A 13,369-nucleotide genomic window follows, 5' to 3' on the forward strand; every position below is an offset into this window, starting at 1 on the left:
TGGAGAGATGAGTGAGATATATTGTCTGCTACAGTGATGAGAAGTACTGGAAGGTTTTTACTCAGTTATTTTGAATACTACAAGTATTTCAGTTACATGCAGCTTTGTTTTTATTTATCCAGTACCCTGGCTGATAGCGTTTTTACTTACAATCTCAGCAGTTTCTGGACAATGTTTTATATATATATATATATATATATATATATATATATATATATATATATATACATAATGTGTGTGTGTTTTTTTGTTTTTTTCAAACATGAAAATCTGGATATTACCATTTGTCAGATAATATAATATCTATAATGCAACACAGTGTGAAATTTTATGAACAGGTTGATAGTTTTACACCATGATTACAAGACTTTGAGTGAAAGTACTGTGTTTTAGTAGAAATATAAGGAAATAGTTTGCCAATACTGCAAAGTTATACCTGACTACAGATATAACTACAGGTAGTTTACTTTTGAAGATGTAATTACAGCTTTTTTTTTCAGCATGTTACTATGCAACGGACACACCCATATAATAATAATAATAATAATAATAATAATAATAATAATAATAATAATAATAATAATAATAATAATAATAATAATGTTGATAACATTAAGAATATTATTAATATTATAATTATTATCAATACTACTACTACTACTACTACTACTACTACTACTAATAATAATAATAATAACAATAATAATAATATTACTAATAATAACAACAACAACAATAATGTTATTATTATTATTTTTATTATTATCGTTATCGTTATTATTATTATTATTATTATTATTATTATTATTAGTAATAACAAAAAAAAAAAAAATATTAAGGTGGCCAGGGGGGTTACTTATTGTCATGTGCAGCACTGGCAAAAATAAATAATATTTAGTCTATACCACAGCTTGAAAGTGATACAAAACTTATTAAAAGTGAATTTAGCAAACTCAAGTCTATTAATTAATAAGTTACTAACTAACTAACTAACTAACTAACTAACTAACTAACTAACTAACTAACTAACTAACTAACTAACTAACTAACTAACTAACTAACTAACTAACTCATTAACTAACCAACTAACTAGAAGCAAACGCCTGATAAAATGCAAAGTGTGCTTTGACGCCGACTCTGCCTGAAAGCAGGGAATCAATGAATAAATGGATGAAATGAAACTGTCAGATTGTTAATCTTACCGCCAGTAATGGAGAATCCGTTCCTATATGGACAATGACAAATACGTATGGAGGCCGCAGCTATTTAGGTCTCGCACAGGACGAATAAATACCTGAGATGAAAGGTAGACACTGAGACTGGCTGATGTAATCAGTGCTGCCACATCGAGGGCTCTCCATCATTGCAATCTGTAGATTGCAATAAAAGTTCCCAGAATTGCTCTGAGCAACCCAATCTAAACCAATAGACAATCACAGCCCCTGATCTCAGTCCCAATTGAGACATATCCCAGCTGAATGTCCTAGAAATTAGACCTACTTGGTGTGTTCATGATCCTGAGATGGACAGATAGAGCAGGTGTCCTTCTGTCTCTCTCCCAGACACACGTGTCAGTCCTTTGCTTCACATAAGGTGTCTGTTTTATAACAGTTTATGTAGGTATGGTTTTACAGAGCACAGCAAAAGCCAGAAAAGTAACACAATAAGTGGCAATTATAAGTTGACAATTAGTCTGTTTATGCTGAAGTCACTAAAACCGCGCGACAGATGTGGACAACCTCTGTCTGCTGGAAACAACAGAGTGGGATGTGAAGAGGACCCGGATCCCTCCTCTTTCACCGGGGATGCTGATGTAGGATACAGAGCTTGGTCTATGTGTCATGCAGCCGACAGCTGAAATTACCCAAAAGAACGGTTCATTTATTGAAGAAAAAAACAACAAACACAACGCTTTTATGATAAAACCGTGTTTTTTTTTCCGTTTCTGGAACACAGATGGTTGAATCAAAACATCCGAATAACTAAAAACACTTTGAGTCATGTGAAGGGGAAAACAAACTGTTGACAGTAAAGCAGCATCGTGTCCGTTTAGCTGGAATTACACGCAGTTTCCCTGCTGTTAGTTTCACCCTTTAGAAACGTGAAGCGCAAAAGCATGAAGTTCTATAATAAATACATTTCTCCCGTGTTAAAAATATATTTTTTTATATTTACATTTATTAATCTATGTATGTTAACTTATTTATTTTTAAAAAATTAAATTTTAATCCATAAAAGAATAAGAATAAGAGAAAGAAATGATAAAAACGGAAAAATAAGAACAAACAAATAGTCAAATATTGAAATTTATTATTATTATTATTATTATTATTAATAACAACAACAACAACAACAACAATAATAATAATAATAATAATAATAATAATAATAATAATAATAATAATAATAATAATAATAATGTTTTATAATTGTAATAATATTGAGCAAGTTTCAGGTTTTAGGAGTATCGTGGTATTGTGATGCAGCAGCGGTGGGAGCTCCACAGCTCCCACAGCTTCCAGCTGAAGCAGCTCCCGGCGCGAGGGCAGCTTCCACTCGCGGACATTCTCAGAGCCAGATTCCGCGTGTAAATGAGTCGTGAAACACGGCGCGCTTGGAAGCAGAAAACAGCTGGTTTAATGTCCGCCCAACACCTGTGATGACTTGGACGGTGCTGACGGGCAGACTGATGATGCTTATGGTAATGATGAGAAAAAGGCTTGTTTAAAAATAATAAATAATAAGTTAAAAAAAAGGACAAGAAGGGTGTGAAGGAGCGCAATAGATATGTGTGGGTCTGACCTGTCAACGAAAGTTTAAATGGGCTGGGCAAAGACCGCATGTGACCAAGGTGGCCGGGATGATAGAAATCATCATCAGAGGGGTAATTACAGTGTGCTTTATGGCCGGCTGCCTTTGCCAAAAAAACAAAAAACAAACAAAAAAAAAAACAACCCAGTAATTTGGAGTACATCTCTTCTTTTAACCAGAGCTCGGAGGATGGGGCCAGTTGTGAAAGCAATGATGGATACTATTGTCCAAAATTTGACCCTCTATTAACATCTCTTGGCAGCATCTGGATCCCCGTCACCATGGAAGAGGACAAAAGTCATTTTCCCAACATACCAAATCCCCTCTTTTTAAATGATGTCCTTACCAATCAGTGGGTGGGGGGCCTTCCTTAATCACTTTCCACCTCTCCATCCTCTCATTTATTTTGCAGGTGTCTCCAATTACCTGCTAATTTGCCTCTAATCTTGGCACCATTCTTCACAAACATGTTTATACCCCTCTGAAAAACCAAAGTTACTGAAGATCTGAGCAATGACATCCCTCTGAGTTGTGTCATTAAACAATGTGGTGATTTATGAAATTCAGTGTAAAGACTGCAGCCCAAGAGGGGAGTGAAGAGTGTCGGCTTTAGCGATAGAAGCAGGATGTCGGGTGGCATTTCATTATGAATTTTCCTGGTGAAAGATAAGTGCCAAGGAGCAGTCATTTCAACACAGACACCACAAGAGAAAGAGTGTTGCTAAGAGACAGGGAGGCTGCACAACTTCCATCAGGAGCTTGACTCTGACCCTTACATGCAAATTAGCTTGCGCCAAATCTTTTGTGTGAGAGCGACCGCAGCGCCACTAATACATGGCCTGAAAATGCTTTAATACAGAGATTCCTCTTAGATTGCTGAATGTGCTTTGAGAAGTGTAAGAGTGACAAATCCAGACACAAGTTGTCGTTTAACAGAAATGCTTAAATGGAAGCAGACGATAATAAAAAAGAGATTTTTTTTTTTTTAACCAAAATTAGTATATGAAGCTTTCATTTTCCTCATCCATGCAGCAAATTAATTGTGCTATATTTGGAGAATAATCTGCATCATATAAACAGTTCAAAATGTTTGCCATTTCCTCCCGATACAGCAGGAGAATGTCATCGTGCAGGTGGTGTGTGGTAGCAGCATGGATTATTCACGTGACACATGTGCAGTTTTCTTGACCTGTATGTCATTTAACACAAGAATGATAATGATGCCTGGAGGAGGGGTGGGGAAGGGGGTCGGATGGCTGGAGAGGGCAGAAGGGTTGTGACCTGTATCAGGTCGGAGCAGGTTATCTGAAGTGGACACTGATAATGGCCTTTTAGACTTGCCAGGTTTGATCTTTCACCACTGAAGAGGGAGAATTAATCAATAGTTAGAGCAGACGGTGATGTGCGGTTACTGTATGAACAACTGGTATAAGCAGGCAAACATCTGCACATGACTTCATTGACAGGATGTTTGACTGGGTCAACAAGACAAAGAAACAAAGACGCAGAAATATTTCCCGGATCGGATCTTGGAGTGTTAAAATATTAAATCAGTTATGCATTATTTGTACGTTGTGCTTTTGGATGATTATACAAAGAAAGAAATGAAAAAAGTGGAAATTTAGAAATCACGATCACAACAAGCCAATCACAGATTAACTTGTGGAATAAACACAACTTCAGAGCACAGGCATAAAATAGCCATTTGAATCAATGATAAATGAAATATAGATCCAACTCCTCTGGGTTCTCTTTTTTTCACATTATGCAGAGAGAAGGAGAAAAAGGGAAGAACCAAAGAGATAGAGAGATAGATAGAGAGAGAGAGAGAGCAATACACTACTGTGTTCAAAGCCAACCTTGTCAATAGTACTCACAGTGGGCTAGGGGAGTGTAATAGCACTTCCCTGATTCTACATTGATATCATATAATCCAGTGTGCCCTGTTTCAGTATCATATTTATCTAACCTGCTGGGGGACAGGGTAAGGGGGACAGTGTCCCTGCTGCTAGGAGCAGACACATTACACACTGCTTCGTGTATTCTTATTGATTACTCCCACCCCACAGCCCAGGGACCATAATTTAACTCAGCAGGCACTACAGTTAATACTGGAATTCAAACATTCCATCTACACTTCAAGAGCCAAAAACAATTGACACTTTAAAAATGTGCAGGGCCTTTCTAAATGGGATCTGAAGGGAATGGATCTCCATTTTCTGCTCCATGCTCTTTTTTTTTTCCCCGCCTTTCTTCCTCCTCCTCTTCTCTGCTTCTTCGGCCTCCTGCCTGTGCTTGCGGCAATTCTAATGTTTCCGACACAAACAGTGGATATCAAACTTTAAAAGAATATTAGTGTCTTAACAATTTGCAAATTAGGGACTTAAAAAACAAAAAAGAAATCAAGGAAAAGAAGAAAAGGTGAGTATGTTCCGTTTTGCAAAAATAAAAAAATTCTTCTCAAAAAGATGTGATTTAAAATAATCTGTGAATGTTTGAGAATAAAAAGCACATCTGTTTTGCAACTTTAATTTGTGTCATGGAACATCTGAATCAGAAATATGAACAAGTCACAAAAGTCGAACGGTATAATATAATAATATAGAAGGACGTGTATTATATCAGGTGCCCTGCTCAAGAGCACACATGAATCCAAAGTTGTAAAGAAAAATATCTAAAGCTGCTGCATTTAGATTGGAGAAATATAACTGGAAACTTTTGATCAATTGTAGGAAAAACAAAAATGAGTAAAAGACTTTAAGTAGGCTTAAACATTGATTATCTAGTACACGCCACTAGAAATACCCCAAACGTCTACAAAGCTCCTTCCAGATCCTCTCTGTGAAATGTTAATGTTGTTCTGGGAAATTATTACAGTACACACTGCCTGATGGGCTTAATATCAACTCATTATTCTAACTTCCTCAACTGCTGAAGATTGGATCTGTTAAAGCTGACATTCATAAATCCGTATTAAGAGTGTGAACAGCAGGGGACATTGGAAGGGAAAGCTGTGGAAGCGATTGGGAGAGATATGGAAAAATTAATTTTGTGAAACTGAATGAAACATTTTGGTGTCCATGTTGTTTTTCTTTAAATAAAAATATTTCAAAATCACTGAGTTGACCTTGTGTGTGTGTTTTATTTATTTATCTATTTTATAAAGGGAAATGTTTTAAAGTAGAGCACTGTAAGGTCACAAATGATCATGAATATAATTTTACATTTATCTAGAAGGAGGAATGATAATCCAAATACTTATTTTCTATATTTTATTATTCATTATTTAATGAACCCAACAATCAGCAGCTGGATATTACATCATGCACAGTTGTTGCCTCACCTGCAGTTTAATCAATTAATTTAGAGGTAATGAAAAACATATTTTTAAAAAAAATATTCAAACTGGGGTTTTTACGTTGATTCAGAAAGTGATCAAACCCACATTTTCAGAAATGATTGAAGGCAGATTCGGTCACACTTTTCTTACAGCTAAAATGAGCATCAGTGGGGATTAATATGCATTAATTAGATTGACTCTGTTTTCTTTTAATGAGAGGGAGAGGATTTGATGTTAATGCAGTTCATCTCACCAAGGCTTCAATCCACCTAATTAACCAGAATTTCAGCAACACCCTGAAGTAATCAATAAGAAATGATATTTCATCTCTGCTACGGATACTACATTCAGAAAGTCAATTGAAACATATAACATACCAGCTCACCTTAGCACTGAGACAAACAGGCCTTTCTGTTTGGAGATGTCTCCTTTTTTTATGTGGTGTAATTAAAATGCCTGCTTTATCTCAGCTTTTAGTCATATGTGGCAGCGCTTGCTGTTGGTTCTGCATGTTGTGCAGAGATAGAGCGTCTGTGGAGGGCCAGGGAGCAGACTCCAGAGATCCATCCATCTCAATCTGAGGCTACAGCTGACACCTTACAAAGAGGTACAATTAATAAGGGCATTATCCAGCAGTAGGCAACAATAGAGTCCTAACGCAGAGACACCAACCTCAGGAGGCCCAGGGAGGAGAGAAAGGAAGTGTGTGCATTTATGGGTGGGGGAAGGGCAAGCCAAAGTGCTTCAAAATGGGGTGCATTACAACCACTGTCTTCAGAACATGAATTACAATCTATTATGTTTGAGGCTTATGATAGATGGCACAGACTAATATGTGTGCTAAAAGGCTCATACTATATTGAAAGCTCTCCTGCGGATATCTTTAATTTCTGAATGGAAAGCTAAACTATATAGTCTTTTAGATTTTTAATAACCTGAAGACACTTGAGCTTCTGTATTTGTGTGTTTCTTTTTTTTTTTTTATTTAGCTGAATCGACAAGAAAAATAAAAAAGAGGAAAAAAAGTATAAGAAATACTTATCTATGTCTGTGTGCTGACAGTTGTTCAGGTTAAAGAAATATTATGAAAAGGAAATCAGAATAATCAAACGCAGCATAACTGATAATAGAGCTCTGGTGAAAGTGTCCAGTTAGTGCAGGTTGAATGCAGTTCTGTGGTTCGCAGGGGAGAGGGCGGAGACATGCTGCACTGACATTTACAGCAATCCAGCAGTTGTTTGTGGTCACTGGACTGGAGACAAATGCTGAACCCAAAGGTCAGGGGTTGGGGCTAAATTTCATCCACAGTGGAGGTCCCCCTGTTGGAAAAGACAAACAGAGAAAGCAGCGAAGGTGTGGAGTGTTTCTGCTGTCTGGGAAATCAATCAATCATCATGTCAACACATCACAGACCAAAGGATTGCAGAGCTGAATAAATGTTGGCCCAAAAGTGTAAAAGAACAATGAACATAAGCAGATCAATACAAAGTGAGCCTGAGAGTGAAACAATAGTCTGGGAGCAAATTCGTACATAATGAAGTCTAAATCGCTTCATAAGTCAGTTCCAGTTTTTATACAGAGTCAAGAGTCCCCCACAGTGATGGTTTTATATTTTGCTGCTCATTCCGTGGGGAGAGGATGAGCTTGGTTATGGATTAACGCTTTGATCAATAACAAGATAGGAGGCCGGCTCTCTAAGCTTAAGAAAATTAATTCGAAATGCAGTCAAACTCTTATCGACCTGCAGCCAGGGCTTGCTTTCATTGCAGGTAGTTGATAATCCACCAATATTGTGATGAGCGGCTAATCTCTCATTTTAAATATGACCTCCACTGCACATAATAGAAGCTAAGACTGAATATCTATTTGCAGTTCATATAGAATTAGAGGGCGTCTGATTACTTTTTTTCTCTTGTCAGCATTGAGATTTTGTGATCAGTTTTTTTTTAATTTTGAGCTCATCTTCACCTCAGAGTTTGTGTTGTTAAAAAAAACAAAAAAAAACAACCCAAAACTTTAATGTCCTGTTTAGTGGCTGCACTGAACATTTTAAAAGTATCTGTGAACTTTCATGTGAAAGCTATTTAGTTAGAAAAAATAGATGCTTTTTTTTTTTTTTCCTGTTTCACATTCCTAAACACATGAATGATTCAACCCGAGGTTTAAAACCATGATCCAGTATGATTACAAAAAAGAAAACAGCTATAAGGGAAAAAATGAAGCAAAACACATGAGGCAGTTTCAAACTACACAATATTTCTATATACCTTAGAAGGAAAAGCGTGTTGTAAATATGAAATATTATTATATGTTATTTTATCTGAATGGCAAACAAACTAGCATTTATATACATATATATATATATATATATATATATATATATATATATATATATATATATATATATCCTGAGGAACCAGAGGAGAATTGTTGTTATGCAGGTTTCAAATCAGAAGCAAAACAAAGCAGGTTAATTGATGATCAACATGCTCTGGCTTTAATGAGGCCAGTTGCCCACAGCCAGGCCCAGTTCAGGAAATATGAGACTTTCTCCTGCCTCCTCCACTTTCTTTGATCTTGTTTTCTTTTTCTACTGCAGGGACTGCCATTGTTGGTTTTAATTACTTCACCACCAAATGGTACTGATGAAAGATAGGTGTCTGTAATTAATAAAATTTCCATAAATTTGAATCACTAACCAGTCTCATTAGCCACAGTCTTTTGTCTTGACTGAGGTTCTCATGTCATATTTTTTTACAACTCTAACCATACAGAATAATATTACTTAGGCAAAGGAATCAGTTGATATTCACCATATTTCCTCATAATCAAATTCACTGTAGGTAATTAAATGCAGCGCATACTGTAGTCCTTTTCCAATGATTGAGGTCAACCTGAGGGAAATGGCAATTGTTGCATTAAACCAACCAAACGTTCGAAAGTCTTTTCAATTAGTTGTTTCAGAGGGACACTGCAGCTGCAGGCAAGTCGATCTTATTCAAGCCCTAAAACATAACCAAATTGTTGAAGAACTCATCTTTGATCATGTGTAATCAGGATCAGGGCTGTGTGCTGCATCTCTGGGCCATAAACTAAACGAGTTGCAATGCTGCTGGCACTTAGTGGCTTGGATTGTAGTCAGCTTGGCAGTGACAGAGCTGCAGGGTATTCACGTGACAAAAAAAAAGGACAGTTACTCAGAGGGGCATTTTTGAGAGGAAAACACCTGTTGTTTTGATGACTTCAAATATGTTTGCATTGGAATGCATGGACTTGAATTCTAATCCAACTTCAGCTTTGTGTTTATTGGAATTATCTCCATGTTAAGGCGAAATACAAGAATCACAAACATTTTTATAGTTTACGAACCTTTCGGCAATCACATACATATATTTTTCAGGTTTTTTATGAATTTCTTTCCGTTATGACAATAACTTTATTACACTATGAATTTTTCACAATTTTAAATATAAGAAAATATAAACATCCCTCATTGGCGTGCTTTTTCATGTTTACCTGCTAAGTAGACATAAAACTATTTTCAATTATCCCAGACCAGGTCAGACACAGCGAAGCAAAGTCTTTGTTGTTTTGTGATAATGCTCTATAATCTTGTGAAGAAAAGCCTGTCATTACCAGGCAGTGTGGTAATAGACTGACATGGATGCTATGGGGAGCAATTGATTCCACGCATCAATCAGTATGGAAATGCATCTCAACGATTGCAGAGAAGTGGCTTGTTTGTCCTCAACATCTCGATAAATGCTAACATGGAAGCGGTGCACAATAGCAGCAGCTGAGTGAAGGGTAGTTACTCATCATGAGAAATTCATTAGTTCAGACCTACTTCTCTCAGGTTTTCCTTTTGATATTTTGTTCAATACCTCGAGATGTAAAGTTGATTCTCAAGCTCAAATACTCAAAAGTCTTTATGTGATAATGTGGACCCACTGAATTTGATTATTCTTGTTAAATAATGATTTATCAGTGGGGAAATGAAACAATTAGATTCATTTTGTCTTCTTTAAAACAATCTTTGTGGCATAAAATCTTACTCATGTTTTAAATGTTAATTGATTTATAGTTTTCTTTATTGACCGCTGATCATTTTCAGCAGCATTTTTCTTTTCCCAGTAGAAAAAACAAACAAACAAAGAAAAGATATCTCTGCCATTGTTATCTATAGGTATCTGTTCAGGTTAGTATAAAAGACAGAGCTGGATGGAGGAATATACAATCTCCAGCTCTGAAAAAGAGGGTCCCACCTGATTAAGAAGGGCAGGGGAAAGACTTTGGCAGGCCAACGGGAGAGGTCAAGGATACACCAAGCAGCTTCACTCCCCCACCACATCATTTTTTGTATGACAGCAGCACCCCGAGGTTGAAGTTCACTGAGACTCTTCATGAACAGAGCGCTTAACGTCAAACACAAGATTAAAGCGGGGGTGTCGCATCTTGGCAAGACCAAATGAAAATATCAACCACTAAGCCCCCCTCTGAAAAGCCAAGGGACAGGTATCTAATATTAGAGAGTAAGCCTAGTTAGCAAAGGCGGCCTGCTGCTTTCCACATTCTCAGTGCTGGTCAAAAGGCCAGGCTGGCTTTGGAATTGCTTTATTGGGGAAATATATTACAGTAGAGGCCTGTAGAACTGCCTTATTAAGAAGGCAGAGAAGAGATGCCCTCGTGACATGTAGTAGGAACTGAGGACATTTCAATATGACTGAATGAGATGCAATTTTAGATTCTATTTTATTTGCCATGCACCAAAAGTCGAGGCAAGTAAAGAAATAAATATATATACTTTTTTTCTTTGCACTATAAATTGTTCCAAATAAAAAAGAAAGGAAAGAATTTATTTAATCACAGTTAAATCAAAACAGGAGTCTGAAATGAAACACGGTAAATTAAATACACACTGTATGTATTTACAAGTTTATATTACAAAACTGCAAAGTTCATTAAAAAAAAAAAAAAACAGACACAAACAGATAGACTATATCAAAGCAGTGAGCCATGTGTTTGAGATTAAAATTAACACATTTAGAGTGAAGCACTTTATGTTTTACACAAATGACTTGTTTTTTTTTTGTTTTTTTTTTGCTGCACGTTGCTGCAACAGAAGCCGGTGCTTCTGCTGTTTAAGTGGCTTGGAAGCATGAAAGAGGCTTATCTAGTCCTGTCATTTCTTCAGCCACACAATCAGATGACCTGAGGAGAACTATGAGAAGCAAAGTCATCTATCTATCTATCTATCTATCTATCTATCTATCTATCTATCTATCTATCTATCTATCTATCTATCTATCTATCTATCTATCTATCTATCTATCTATCTATCTATCTATTGTGCAACAAGGTTTGTATTTTACCTAAAAGAGACAATTTGTGCTCTGTGAAAATTCTGTTTCTGTATTTGAAATATTGAAACAAGGTAAAGTTAGCGACTTGAATGAACACATCTTGGAGTAAAAACATAAATAAATACACTGAGGTCTGTCCAGTTTTTACTAAGCAGCAAAAATAAATCAGATTCAATTCTTGCACATTTATGTTCTTTACTTTGCATTATAGATTTGCATCTTCTTGTTAGAGAGCGAGAGAGGTAAATATTGTGGTATTATGTCTGAATTCAAACAAAGGAAATACTTTAAATGAGTAAAAGTTGGATACTGGATGATTAGTTTGGGGAAAAATAAAATTGTGTAAAGTGTATTTATGAAAACTTTCAAATGACCCAAATGCTATTCTTTTGATTTAGTTTGACATGGTAGGTAAAAAAAAAAAAAAAGCCTTAAAGATATTTTTCGATATGATCCCTGCCAACGCCTATTTCTTGCTGTCACATAGCACTATTAATAATCAGAAACTCTAGTAAGACATGAAGCTGATCTCGAAGGCTTTTCTATAATCCCTCCCCTGGAAGTGGTCTTTACTGGAAGGCTAGTTTGTGATGGGCTCACCCAGAAGCACAATGTTGCATTGGGATACAGCATTCAGCTTAAGCCAACTTATCTACTACATTCAAAGCACATTCATTGAGCTGTGTGGGGAGACTTTTTGCCGATCTATTAAAAATACTCTTATCTGTATTTAGCATATGCTGTGTATGTCAGTGCTGGCAGCTTTAGACGGATTTACACTCAAAACACCTCAAGGTATTCTTGAGCTGAAACTACTGATAACATTCTGAAACTTGTGCAGACAAGCAGGTTTTACAAATAGATAAATTCATTCAACACGCTGTTATATCATATATTTACTCATTGTTAGTGTTTGGTGCACAGCCACTGTTCTTAAATACCATTTTGGCCCTTTTCTTTTTTTTTTTTCTTTTTGCAGGGTTTCTTTTTTTTCTTTTTTTTTTTCCCTCATGATTTTGTTCAGTTTTTCACCAGCACATAAATAAAAGCTGAATTAAACATTTAGTTGGTACTTGACAGCAGAGGATGAAAAGTCACTGACAGATCCATCACATTTCCGTAAAGTAAAATCTATCAATATTTACACAACATGGAAGTTACTTCTGTTCAGTGGCACATCTTTTTTTTTTCTTCATTGTGTTTAGCAAGGTAAATATAGTTTCTTGTAAAAACAAAACAAAACAAAACAGAAATGACAGCAAGTAAGACAGAGTTTGGTTGCTAGTTAACAGGAACTTTTGGAATCCAGCAGCAAATAATGTGGAAATAATCCATGCATGAGGTTTTCTGTGCGTTTCGGTGGGAAGTCCTTCAGAGAAAAAGCTGGTGCAGCAGAAAGCCTCACAGGCTCTTTCTTTTACTTTGCTTTCAGTGACAACAAAATAAATCGTATGTTGCACTCAGACATAATTACTGCTACATAGAATGTGGTTTTTGCTTTAACACAAAAAAAAAAAAAAATCAAATTTAGCAAAACAATGTTAAAAAAAATGTATCCTTTTTTTTTTTTTAGTTTTTGAGAGAAGGATAAAAAAGTATCTTTAAATTTATCTTCAAAATCCAAACATAAGTAGGTAATTATTTATGTTTTTCACAGAATGACAACTTTGTTTCTGAACATTTTGGTTGCTTTGAAATACATTTGAAATATTTTTGGCAGGTTTTTTTTTTCCAGTTGCAGGAAAACCTTTATTTAACTCTGCTCTCTGGGCTGTAGAGCTTTGGCCTTTGAAGCGATTGAGAAAGAGCACCGTTATTCATGCTGCATTCAGTGCTGAGAACTGAGACTCCAAAA

General features: G+C 36.0%; 1 long non-coding RNA gene across 1 annotated transcript in view; it reads right to left on the reverse strand.

Moving 5' to 3' along the window:
* Nucleotides 1-5,513: 5,513 nt before the first annotated feature.
* Nucleotides 5,514-13,369, reverse strand: part of LOC306760753 — a 115,572-nt gene continuing 107,716 nt past the window's right edge. Inside the window, exon 4 of the long non-coding RNA XR_013771453.1 lies at nucleotides 5,514-7,470. This is a non-coding gene — a long non-coding RNA (uncharacterized lncRNA). The remainder of the gene's footprint in view (nucleotides 7,471-13,369) is intronic.

The sequence above is a fragment of the Telmatherina bonti genome (genome assembly GCF_933228915.1).
Source record: "Telmatherina bonti genome assembly, chromosome: 2".
NCBI classification, from domain to species: domain Eukaryota; kingdom Metazoa; phylum Chordata; class Actinopteri; order Atheriniformes; family Telmatherinidae; genus Telmatherina; species Telmatherina bonti.